At 46.6% G+C, this 13,836-nt stretch overlaps 1 protein-coding gene across 1 annotated transcript in view; it reads left to right on the plus strand.

Annotated features, from left to right (window-relative positions):
- The window catches only part of LOC147889756 (FAD/NAD(P)-binding oxidoreductase family protein), a 62,760-nt gene that overhangs the window by 17,550 nt on the left and 31,374 nt on the right, over positions 1 to 13,836 (plus strand). The window lies entirely within an intron of this gene.

Consider the following 13,836-nt stretch of genomic DNA (forward strand, 5'->3'; position numbering starts at 1 on the left):
CTTGCTTCCCAATTCTTAACTGTTCTACTGTCTCCAACCTCCATCTCGCTCTTCTCAGATATGGCTCAATGGAAGACTAATCCTTGGACAAGTCTTCTCAATGAAACCCTCAACAACCTCGATTGCCCTGCAGCTCCCATGCGAATAGCTTAGAATGACAGCAAGTTCCATAGTCACATGAAAACGTGTTTCGTCCTGTCATGTAACATGCAATGGTTATTTGATCGTGTAATTCACAGCAAGACCTTCTTTAAACCTTTAGCAAGGAATGAGCGTTGTTTACCATAGAGAGAGGAAGGAGATGAGGGTAGAGAGAGAGTAGAGTCGACAACCAATTGGGTCCCTGTACCCACTGAGGGCCCCCTCCCCCAATCAGGGGAGAATTTGCTTTGTACTTGGAGAACTGAGAAATACAAAGAACACTCTTCAAGAGAGCACGGAACACGCTTTTGAAGAGCTCATTGTGCACACGTATAGCAGACCCAAAGACCTGAGAGGCAATGCCGACCAATACTGAGACCTTGATGCTGTCCACACTGACGATGTAGGACGCTTCTGCAAGGCAAGGAAGAGGCTTGTGCTGTCTAGCGGAATGCAGGGTTACTGCGTGAGTGAGAGAGTGAAAAGCTAGAAGTGATAGATCCTATGAGAGAACTGAGAGATGACGGAAATATAGAGCTGAGAGTGAGCTGTGTAAACTGTAAAAGAGAGCTGAGAAAGCTGAGGAAACAGTGTCCAAACCTCTCTCCGTTTGTTGGTCCAAACCTCCGACTGTTGTGCTACATGGTCACCTTCAGATCAGGCTGAACTGATGGCCAAGGGACTGAGGCTAGAGCAGGGCCAGATCTGAGGATCTCAGGGGCTGCACAGGAGGCTGAAGTGGAGCTGTAGGAGGACTGAAGGCAGGAGCAAACTGAATGAGAAAACAGGGCAGCCAAGGGGCCCTTTTATAGCGCTGGACTGAGCCAACCCAGTCTGTAAATAGACTGACTCAGTCTGTACTCCATGTGGGCAAGAATCAAGAGAGATACCTAGAAAGAAAGAAAGAAAGAAAGAAAGTTTATTAAAGTCTTCGGAAGACCGATGGGTCTATGAGACTGTGAAAATCCTGATACAACAAGCTGTGGTAGTGGAGCTACTAAACGAGCGTCCATACCAATGCAAAATGCAAAAAAGCAAAATGGCAGGACTAAGTCCTAAGTACAACATAGTCATGTTGATGGTCGACTATATATCAATCTCAGCATCATCATCAATATCATCATCATCATCGGCAGCAGCAAGATATCAAGATGGATGAGGCAGTGGAGGCATGAAGTCGGCAATAGAGTGATGTCGGCCACTCAGAGGTGCAGTCCTGGTACGTCTCTTGGTCATAGCTCTGCGTCTGACCAGGGCTACTGTGACCCCCATCGGTCGGTCTCCGACTCTAAACAAGGAGGGGATGTCCCCAAGTGTGATCTGTGTGTCGACCCTTTATCTAAGTTGTCGGGTCATAGGCTCCGGGTCACGGTCATGTCAAGGCCTCGTCTCGTGGGGGTCCATGTGATCTAGCTGAAAGAACTCCGTGATAGAGCTCTGAGAGGGATCAGTCGAGGAAGACGTCTGCTCCTGTCTCCGTGCTCGGAGTATCCTCTCACGGTGTCTAAGTGCCTCATGAATGAAACGTGCCAAACATCGCTGGTCTGGGTAGGAGAGGAAACATGCCAAAATCCCATAACTATCCTTGAAGAGGCAGTGGAAACACCCTCAGATCTCATAGTACACAGGACACCTGAAGATGAAATGCTCCTCTATCTCAACCTCCTGCATGTCACACAGTGTGCATATGCGCCTCTCCTTGGGTAGTCGCTCTGCTTAGCCGCTCTCGATGCGAAGTCTGTGTGAAGAGACTTGGAACTATCCCAGAGAGATCCTCAGCGAGTGGGGTAGGTGAATCTGCGTGTATCATGGTGGGTCAATGAAACCCTCCGCTGTGATATGTAAGAAGTAATCTATGTAGAAGCTAAGCTTCACTGGGAGTTCACTCGGTCCCAACCAAGTCTGAAATGTGTGTAGCTGTAGTAGATCCTCACGGATAACCTGGTTGACCTCGTGTGATAAGAGGGGAGAAAACGGATCCATGTTGTACTGGAAGGGAGGTAGTCTATCCATGTGGAGCCCCAATCGCTTAAACCATCTCTTTGTACGTGCATACCAGTACCTCTGGTCTCCTCCTGCTGCAAGTGCCATAGAAGAGGATAGAGCTATCCATGGTAGCCTGCTACGCCCCAAGGTATAATCCCCATATTCCCTGACTCGGTACAGATACGTGATGACTTGAAATGCAGGATCTAGTTGTAAAGGGGGTGACCCAAACTCAGCCTGAATGATCTTGTGAGGAACGGATGACTTACCACGAATCATCCGTGATAACATGAGAACTTGTAGCCGCTCCACACGGGCCCACTCTGTATCCGACAAGTGTGGCCCCCAACAAGAGCTGTCGTACATCCTCGCTTAGCGAACCAAGGAGTCAAAAAGCAACCCCTTGGTGTGTGGATCCTAAAAGTGTGAGCGGAAGCACTGCCTCTCTAGTCTGGCCAATGAAGCATACCCTATACTCAAGCATACTTGCATCGCAGGTCTCATAGTGAAGCTGAGTCCGGAGAAGATAACCCCAAGATAACTGTATGATGAAAGTATTTCAACAGATAACCCCGCAAATGTGAACTGCTCCTGACACGTGATGGCTCGAGATGTATTGAAGATCATGACCTTGGTTTTACCCAGGTTGACCTTCAAATCATGAGACTCACAAAAGGACTGTAGTGCGTCTAGGTGTCTCTGAAGCCCCTCTGCTGAGGAAGACAAGAGAGCCACGTCATCTACGTAGAGCAAAATATGGATCAACGTGCTCGCAAGAGAACAACATACACCCCCCTGTGTATGTTGGGGTAAAGGCACATTGCCACCCCTTTATTAAAGATAAGACATCTATGACTGTCTTAAGACAGTCATAGGGTAAAACCTAATCCTAATAAAACTAATGAGTTTGTGGTGTGGCTCATCACTTCACACCCGCACACTTGAGTCTTCTCTCTCTCATACTCTCTCCCTCTTGCTCTTCTTCCCCCTTCTGGCCCTTCAACTGGTATCAGAGCCTCCTCTCCCTCTACCCTTGCCTACCCACCCCCCTCGACCCCTCTACCTAGCCTCTGCAAGGGCCAACGGGCCAGCAGGCGGCAGCGCAGGCCAGCAGGCGACAGCGCGAGCCATCAGGCGGCAGCGTGAGCAGGGCACGGGCGCAGGCGCGGGCATAGAGTAGGGCGCGGGCAGTAGCGCAGCTGCTAGCTACAGCAAGGCGGCGCCGCGTCACGCCAGCAGCTGCATAGCAGCTACTAGCTGTTCGAGCCCTCGGGCTTCGTCCGAGCGTCACACAGGCTATAGCAAGTGTACGGCCGTACGGCCGTCCGTACCGTCGTACGGACTCCGTACGGGTGTCCGTACAGTACGGACGTCGTCGTACCTACAGGGAGCTGCATCAGGGAAGAACTTCCAAAATTTTTTGTTTTCCCTCTTCTGGGATTCCGTACCCTGCACAGGTACAGGAAGTACAGTAGGACTGCGCAGGTACAGGAAGTACAGCAGGCGCAGATTTTTTTTTTGGAAGAAGAGAAGGAGAAAGAGCTCTCTGCTCTTCATTCAGGATAATCTTTCACTTCTTAAAACTGTGTTTTCTTGAAAGTACAGCAAGTACCTTCTTTTACCTCGTGCTTGAGGTGAAGAGAACCACAGTGTGTGGTTGATTGCACAGTTATCTGTTTTCGTGAAGGAAATGCCTTGAGGTAGTGTGGTGCCAGAGAGCACACATTTGCCTCAATTTTCGCAGTGTTGAGGTGACATTTTCTTGCAGGTCACATTTCTTGTGCAACACTCAGAGAACCTCAGTTGAGCCACGCTTGGCCAGGGCGCATCGAGTTTACTCGGTCCCTAACTGTCCATCGTTGACAGTGCTCAAAAGGTTCCTCATTGAGTGTTTGTACGTTGGGATCTGTGTATGTCATTTCTACACAGGGCAGTATATGCATTACACGGTTGGTTGATTCTGTCAGAGAGATTTTCACATTGCATGCTACCTCAGTGTTGAGGTGTTCTTCACTTGGTTCAGGTGTCAGATCAAGGGGCTTTTGCCCAGATTTTGTTTGAGAGCACTTGGGTTACCGACAGAGATCTTCAGATGCATTTTATCCCCTTGGCAGAAGGGTGATTGCTTGGGATTTATCCCATTTTCTGTTGCAGGTTTTGTGACAGGCTGAAGTGTCATTTTTTAAAAGGTGTTTGCCAAGTGGTTTATGCATATTAACTCAGTGCAATACCTCATCTGAGGTGGGAGAAGTGATCAGTACAGCCAGTACAGCAGTGTTTACAGCAGTGTTTTGTGTTTTGTCAGCCAATGATGCACTGTTAAAGCACTTGTGGAGCAGCTGCAGCATTCTGAAATTACTGTTTATGCCTATTTGAGCACGGTACAGTGTGTCAGAAGGTACAGTATTTGCAGGGACATTTACTGTTTTGCTGCAGATTTTCCTGACAGTTTATTTAAAAAAAAAAAAAAAACAGCACTATTGTGAGTGCTCCTGGCTCTTGATAGAGCAGGTTTTTTCTGAGAAATCAGAATTTTTATTCAGTCGTTTTTTACTTCCAGGGAGTCAGATACTTTCCTTATCTGAATATGGCATCAGGGGGAAGTGAATCTTCAATTCTGAACATAAAGAAACTGGAAGGAGCACACAATTATGCATTATGGGCAGAACAGTGCTTGAATGTACTTCTGTTAAAGAAGATTTCTAAGCCCATAAGGGTGAAGGGTGTCAAGCCATCTGACATGGCAGCTGATGACTGGGAAGAGCTTGATTTGTCCACAAGGGCAGCTATCATGCTCACTATTTCTAACACTCTTGTGTTCAATGTTCAGGCTGAAAAGACCTCTTATGGCCTATGGCAAAGGCTAGAAGAGATCGATGAGGTTAAGACTTTCATTAAGAGTCTAGGGGAGACTAGAGGGCCTCCATCATCACTTGGATGCACTTCATACTTTGTGTGAAACACGACTTGAAGTCAATCTTGGTAAAACCAAGGTCATGACTTTTAATACATAGTGGGAAGTCATGCATATAGAGGACTTCACACTAGATGGCCTACTAGTGGAGGTTATTTACATACTTGGAGGTTCTTTTCTCTAGCCAGAATTTCACGATTCGACTAGCGTTGCCAGCCTGATTGAGCAAGAAATATGCATGCTTGTTAGACTAGCGTGGTAGTGCACTCTCATTTCAAGGATCTTTGGACCAAGTCTCTTCTCTTTGACTCTTTGGTCCACCCACCAGCGGGTAGGTATGGCAACCCTTGTTGGGGGCCAGACCTATCAAAGGCTCGAGTGGAGAGGCAATTGTATGCCCAAAAGAGCTCAGCCAGTAAGGTTTATTGGTTGAAGAAGCTGGTTGATCTTCACATGAAGGAAGGTACAGCTATGACCTCACACTTGAGTGAGTTCAATGCCATCTTTACACAGCTGATTGCACAGGGATTGAACCTTGATGAGGAGTTCAAGGCTACTTTCTTGCTGTGTACCCTCCTTGAGAGTTGGGACACTTTCAAGACCACCCTGTCAAATTCGAATGTCACTCTTATGTATGCTGATGTAGAGAGCTTTCTCCTTATGGAGGAGATAAGCAGGAAGAATAATGCGAGCAGCAAGTCTTCAAATGCCTTGCAGGTACAGGATAGAGGCAGGACTCAGCAGAAGGGGAGATCTGCTAGTAAGTCCAAATCCCGCAGTCAGTCCCGTGGCAAAAAGGATATTGAATGCTTTTATTGTGGCAAGAAGGGACATGTGAAGTCTAAGTGCTTCAAGTTCATACGGGATCAGAAAGCCAAGAAGGCTGAAACAAAGGATGCAGGCCATGGAAGCAAAGGCAAAGGCAAGGCCAAGGCAGATGACTTGGATGCAGTGAATGTTGCAGCAGAGGACAGTGACAGTGACATACATGATGTTTTATGCTCTTCTGCTATAATAGCACATGCTTTGGTTATTGATGGCTATGACATGCACACCTGGCTCTTGGACTCAGGTGCTTCTTTTCATGTTACTCCTCATAGGGAGTGGTTTACTTCCTACACAGGTACTTATGGAGTTGTTCATCTTGGGAACAACTATGCATGTCAGATTGCAGGGATTGGCAGTATACACATAGTATTCCCTGATGGACGCTTATTTATGCTTGATGGTGTTCGCCATGTGCCGCAAATCAAGAAAAATATGATTAGCACTGGCTTATTGGATGACAGTGGTTACCACACCACATTTGGGGATTCCAAATGGGTGATTACTGATGGCCAGGCTGTAGTGGCTGAGGGTTTTAAGAGTGATACCTTGTACCCTCTTTATGTTTCCAGTGTGGGTAATCATGTTGTTGCCATAACCGAGCTGCCAAAGGTTTCATTGTGGCATAGCCGGTTGGGACACATGTCTGTTAAAGGAATGCAAGAACTGTCACGTTTGGGTTATCTGCCGTCTCTTTCTTTTTCAGATTTGCCTACTTGTGATCATTGCATATTTGGCAAGCATTCTGTGACTCCTCATAAGAGGAGAACTCCTCCCCAGAATAGAGTACCGCTTGATCTAGTGCACACTGATTTGTGTGAGATGCCACAGTTATCACTAGGGGTGCAAAATATTTTATTACTTTTATTGATGATGCCACACGCAAAGTGTGGGTCTATTTCTTGAAGCATAAGGGCGATGCCTTAGATGCTTTCAAGAAGTTTGTCGCTCATGTTGAGAATCGGACAGGTCGTAGGCTGAAATGCCTCAGATCCGATAATGGGGGTGAGTATGTGTCACATGCTTTTGTGCAGTTTTGCCAAGCTAAGGGCATCAAACAGGAACTCACAGCCCCTCATAATGCATCTCAAAATGGTGCAAGTGAGCGGATGAATCGAACTATTCAGGAGAAGGTTCGATGTATGTTGTCTTATGCTGCATTACCCCATGGCTTTTGGGCAGAAGCCGTGCAAACAGCAGTTCACATTATTAACAGGTCGCCTAACAAGGCTTTGGAGTTGAAAGTGCTAGAGGAGGTGTGGTCTGGCAAGCCACCTTCATATAAGCACTTACGTGTATTTGGCTGCGAGTGCTTTGCTCATGTACGCAAAGAACTGCGCACCAAACTGGATCCAAAGTCTATCAGATGCATCTTTATGGGTTATGGTGACGAAGGTGAAATGGGGTATAGGTTATGGGATCCCGTTAAACGGAAGATTATACGCAGCAATGATGTCATCTTTAAAGAGGATAGTGTACACAAGGAACCCGTGCAACCTGTGGAATACAGGAGGGTTATTTATGATGATGTTGGACAGCAAAGAATGCCCATTTATATGCAGCAGCAGGCTGCTGCAGATAACCCTGTTCAAGAGGGTATACAGGCTGAAAATCAGCCAGATAATTTTGCCAATGATGCACCACTGGATATGCCAGCAGATGGGGCTGTAGAACAGCCAGATATGGTGGTACAGCCACCCGTCATGCATGACGAACAGGCTGGACAGCAGCCTAATCCGGAACATTTTGTTAGGAGGAGCACCCGTGTACAACGGCCTCCTGCCAGGTTTGTTCCAGGAGCCAATAATGTGGCTGATTTTATCATGCTGACAGATTGTGGTGAGCCTTCCAGCTTCAAGGAAGCTATGGGAAGAACAGAGAAAAAGAAGTGGGAGAAAGCCATGCAGTCAGAAATGGACTCCCTACTTCAAAATGATACATGGGACTTGGTGCAGCTACCTGCAGGCAGAAAGGTTTTGCCATGCAAGTGGGTTTACAAAGTCAAAGTGGATTCAAATGCTTTACCGAGGTATAAGGCCAGATTGGTTGCCAAGGGATTTAAGCAGGAGAAGGGCATTGACTTTGATGAGATCTTTTCCCCTGTAGTCAAGAGGACTACTTTGAGAGCAGTGTTAGCTCTTGTTGCTCATGACGACATGGATTTATGTCAGATGGATGTGAAGACAGCCTTTCTTCACGGAGATCTCCATGATGAGATCTATATGAGTTAGCCAGAGGGATATGCTGTTAAAGGGAAAGAGCAGCTTGTGTGTAAGCTCAAGAGGAGCTTGTATGGACTCAAGCAGGCGCCAAGAGAATGGTACAAGAAGTTTGATGCCTTCATGCAGTCCCAAGGGTATCATAGGTGTGAGACCGATCATTGCTTGTACACCAAACGGGCAAAGGATGGCAGTTTGATGCTACTCATTCTATATGTGGATGACATGCTTATTGCCAGTAAATCTCAGCATGAGATTAGTGCTTTGAAGAAACAACTGCATAAGTCTTTTGACATGAAAGACTTAGGTGATGCAAACCATATTCTTGGCATGCGGATTACTCGTGACAGGTCCAAGGGACTTTTGTTTCTGTCACAGAAGGAGTCCATTGACAAAGTACTGCAGCGCTTTAAAATGGAGGGGGGGAATTCTATTAGTACCCCGTTGCCTCCACATTTAAAACTCAGTAGTAAGGACAGCCCCAGATCAGATGATGATAAGGCTGAAATGGCCAAGGTTCCGTATGCATCTGCAGTTGGTTCTTTGATGTATGCCATGGTTGCCACTCGTCCGGATATTACTTTTGCGGTGGGAGTCATCAGCAGGTATATGGCAAATCCAGGCAGGAGGCATTGGGAAGCAGTGAAAGGTGTCTTGAGGTATCTCAAGGGTACCAAAGACTTGTGCATATGCTATGGTAGGCAGGATGCATTGGTGCATGGTTTTACAGACTCAGACTATGCAGGGAATGCAGATAATCGGAAGTCTACCACCGGTTATATTTTCACATTTGCAGGAGGTGCTATATCATGGGTGTCTCGGTTGCAGAAATGCATTGCACTGTCAACTACTGAAGCTGAATATGTTGCAGCCACTGAGGCTTGCAAGGAAGCAATATGGCTTACTCGGCTGGTGGGAGATTTGGGCATTACAGGAGATATGCCAGTTTTGCATTGTGATAGTCAGAGTGCTATCATGTTGGCAAAGAATCCGGTCTTTCATCAGAAGACCAAGCACATAGATGTAAAATACCATTTCATCAGGGAGGTACTGGAAGACAAGCGACTTGAGCTTGTGAAGGTGCATACTGATGATAATCCTGCAGATTTGCTCACTAAGAGCTTGCCTACAGAGCGGTTTGCACATTGCCGCCACATCATGGGATTAGGATGAGACCATTCTTATTTTATGGTCTTGTATACAGTAAATTGCTGTAATTTTTATTCTTTTCTCCCCTTTAGGCACATTGGCCTTTAGGTGGGAGGTGGTTGGGGTAAAGGCACATTGCCACCCCTTTATTAAAGATAAGACATCTATGACTGTCTTAAGACAGTCATAGGGTAAAACCTAATCCTAATAAAACTAATGAGTTTGTGGTGTGGCTCATCACTTCACACCCGCACACTTGAGTCTTCTCTCTCTCACACTCTCTCCCTCTTGCTCTTCTTCCCCCTTCTGGCCCTTCAGTGTATGCATCACTATCTTAAGCTCGTCAATGTAGAGACAAACAAGCTAGGCGACAAAGGACACCCTTGTTTGACCCCGATGGTGCTCATGATCTCTTCTGTCCACCCGGATCCTGCCTGAACTCTGTCTGAAACTCTCTCATAAAGTGCCATGACAGCCCAAATGATCTCCTTGTCATAACCCAAGTCCTGTGGGCGCCGTATGAGGCGGGCTCTCGGAATCGTGTCAAATGCCTTGCAAAAATCCACAAAGCAATAATAAACCCTCTGCTTCCGTGACCTCGCCTCCTCGATGATACATCTGAGCGTGAGAATGTGGTCCATGGTTCCATGATCACACTGGAATCTGGCTTGTCTTGCTGCTCTAAGTCCTCGACACTCTGCAGGTTTGCTAACCTCGGATTGAAGTACTGATGCATAAATCTTGGACATGACATGTGCAATCATAATGGTCTTGTATTTCTCCGGGCTCATGGGATCCCCTGCCTTGTGGATGGGTGAGATAGTGTTGATGGTCCAAGTGTGTGGAAATTCCAAACAAACCGGGGCTAGGAGGTTAATCCCATATGCAATGAACTCAGTGCATAGCCCCTCATGATCCTTCGCTTGGCCATTATGAAGTTTCATTACGGCATCCTTTATCCTTTCTCTAGTGAAGAGGGTGCAGGATATGGGACGAGGCATGTGTCAGAGGTCAGGGACTGGTTGATTTGGAACGTCATAAAGTGTGCGTGCATAATCAAACCAGATCTGAGTGTCAGTGAGTGGTGGAGGGGACCGTCCTTTTAGAAATCTCCACCATAAGTCCTGAGAGTTGTTACTAAACAAAATGTTTAGTAGCTTCTCCTCGTTTCGACGAACGAAGTCTAGTTTCTTCCTCCGTACCAGTCTATGGTATTCACATAGCATATTTGGTGCACTCGGAAGACTGTTTTTGGTTTCAAATCTGAGTTGATGGCGTAAAGCCTTACACTCATCATTGTACCAACTATTACAGGGTAGTTCCAGGGGGTGGTGGGGGGTGGGCGGGTGGAGCGAGTGGTGTGGGGGAAAGCGTGAACGGCAGCCTCGTGTAGTGAGCGGGTGACAAGGGCAGCACGATCCTTTAAAAGGGGTATGAAGTCAATATAAGCGAGAGTTATGTACAGACGGCCAGAGTAAGAAGGTGAGTGATCCCGATCAAAGCGTATATCGTGGTAGGTGGAGTAAGCACTAAGTGGGGTGGAAGGTATTGTGCAAAGGGAGGTGGAGATGCTAAAGAAAAGGTATGTATGATCAGCCCCTAGGGGGAGAGGTGCTACAGTGAAGGCAGTAATGCGAGATGTGAAGACAGGGGATCCCATGATGTAATTAACAACACTAGAGCCCCCCCCATGTGGAAAGCATGTGAAACCACCTAAAGTGGGCCATCTGTCAAGACCATTATAGATAATGAGATCATGTATCGTGCCGAGGTCTAACAGGGCCTACCCATAAGATGAGAATGGACCTCGCTTGTCAGCCGAAACCCGTAGCATACCTGCCTCCTCAAGGTCAATATCTGGCAGTAGAGTGGAATCATCTCTAAGTCAAGAAGTGGTACCTGACAGGCCCTTGTCCTCGCGTTGAAGTCCCCCACTAGGAGCTACCTCAGATAACGATCATATGCAGGAAGGGTGTGAGGGCAAAGGCCCTTGGATCTGGCCTGGCAGGAGGTGCAGCAGGGTGGTGAGTCTTTGGGCAGCAGGCGCCTATGTGGCAGGACACATGGCACATGATGTGGGTAGGTTCAGGACCTGCAGCAGGCTTGGAAAGTGGAAGGATCCAGGAAACCTGGTCGGTCATATGGAAGGCTGGTAGGGATGAGGACTTCCCTGATATAAAGGGGCTTTTGGGGCCTCATATCTCACTCACCAAGAGTCCAAGCAGGGAGTAGATTGGAGTTGAAGGGGGCCTGCCTCAAGGACCAAGACATGGAAAAGGACGTGGCTATCAACAACAGACAAAGAGGTCATGATGATGAAGACCCTTGGCTGGACTCCAAGGCAGCAAGGAGATTGGGACTCTGGAGATTTTGGGCATCTAGTGTGGGAGCTTCAGAGTGCAGGTTGGAGCAGGGTACAGCCAGCCAGAAGGGCTTCCAAAGAGACTAAGGGAGGTGGCAAGGACTTGCAGACAAAGAGCCAAGAAGAGTTGTACAAGGATCAAGGGAGCCACTAGAGAAGTGGAGCAGAAAAGCTTGGGGCCTGCATCTAGGAGGACCTAGGGAGCTATGTACTGTAGACAGAGCTTAAGGAAGGATTGCACCCTTGGCTATCATCCAGACAGCAAGGTACAGGGTACAGGAGAAGTTTGGGCCTCACCATTGGCTGCACATTAAGGCAGCGAGGAGGTGAAGTCTTCTAGTCATTCACTGCCTCACAGGTAGCTATATGGAAGGATAGCTTTGAGGTTTGTTTGTGGGCCCAGGCGACCAAGTCTACAGTAGCAAGGGAAGGAGCACGCGGACTCATGGATCTAGAAGTGCCACGGAGGTAGTAGGACAACATTTTGGTAGGGACAAAGGACCACGATTTGGTGGGACTTTGGACCTCTTTTGTATTGTCTTCGGTTGTGGACGGAAATATATTTCGTCGGTTCTATATCTCTGGAGCAGTTTCTATTTACTAGTCTGCACACACACACATGGTTGTTTGAGTACACATTAAGTAAAGACGTTTTGGATTCCGTAGTCAAGCACTTCCGCATGTAATTCTTGGGATGTTCTATCAGTCTTCCGTTGTGGGATACCCTCTGTTGGGATCATTTCTAACATGGTATCAGAGCTACCCTCTGTTGTGAGAACTTCTAACAGGATCTACATAGAGCTTGAGGGTGTCTAGGCCACACACATTGAAGTACGAACATTTAGCGAGGGAAGAACAGGTGCTGCGATTCTAGCAATCATCAGCAACACAGCTTGAAGGAAATCAAAACCATCCTTTGCTTAGTGCCAATTGGAGCAGACAAAGAGCAAGTACAGATTATAGTGGATGCATTTCTCATGATTCATATGATAGCCTCATGACATCCATACAATTTGACTAGTTTCTCGCTCATTCCAAAGATAGCAAGCAATATTGAAATGTTCTCCACAGGGTTATGAGATTGAGCTTACTCTCTGTCTCTGTTGTTGGGGGTTTTTGGTGGAGGCTTGGGATGGAGAACACTCTCCCACCTCTGCTGTAATAATTGTACTTCAGTACTGAGTTGTTTTGAATGGAATATATTCCCTTTTTGTTGAAAAAAATATTCGCCACATGAGGTTTGGTGCAATCCAATGAGATGTGCGTTTTCTCCTTTCTTTACTTTCAAGCTATTACCTCCATTTAGAGGTCAGGTAGTTTCATGAGTATGTGTGGGGAAGTTAGCTAGGAGTTCTGATGCATGTGTCAAGGAGCCCAACCTTGGTGTAAATTTGTTTGCCGCATGTCATATTCAAATGAACAATATTAAGTCTTGTGGATACATATGTTCATCCATGGGTCACTTCGACTCTTGCTGATTTTGTAATGTATATCCGTAGACTGCTTGTAAACTTTCCTTCCTTGTCTTAGATAGCTATGTCTCCTTGGAGTTGAGATTCATGCAATCAAGGCATGCACACTGTGCCTGTGCTCGTACTCAACAGGAAGGGATCATTTTCAGCAAAGAAAAACTGAAGTTGTAAGTTAGCTGTTAGATTATACACAGCTTGAGGTTGCAGCTGTACAAGTAAATGACTAGTATAGTTAAGCACAATTTGGGTAATTGATTTGCAGGTCCTGGATACTCACAGGAGGCTAATAATTAGATGTGGCCACTTCAGATGATAAATGGTGATATGAAATATTGTGTTTTAGAGTCCAGGCATTACAGCCTTATGGATGCCTAGACATTCTAGCTTGGTGGTGAGCTTGGCTTGAGATACTAGGCTGGATGGTCATGGTCATGCCATTCTTCCTGTAATTCTTTTTCAACCTGCAACCAGTTGCAGTGATGGATCAGAGAATGTCCTTACCAAACAGCAGCAAGCTTGGAATTGTGCTTATGTTGGTTTGGGACCATGATCCCAAGTGCAATTGCTTTTGACATGATGAAACACATATCATAAAGTACATTGGCAATTGCACCATGATGAAAAACATATCATATAGTACATTGGCATTGGTCCTAAACCAAGACAAGCACAATTCCAAGCTTGCTGCTGTTTTGTAAGGACATTCTCTGATATGTGTTTCGCCATGATCTACTTGTCAAACGCATTGTGAAGGGCGGAGATGCATAA

This window comes from Dipteris shenzhenensis, chromosome 20 (genome assembly GCF_047967505.1).
Source record: "Dipteris shenzhenensis isolate YYH24624 ecotype China chromosome 20, Dip_SZ_1.0, whole genome shotgun sequence".
Lineage (NCBI taxonomy): Eukaryota > Viridiplantae > Streptophyta > Polypodiopsida > Gleicheniales > Dipteridaceae > Dipteris > Dipteris shenzhenensis.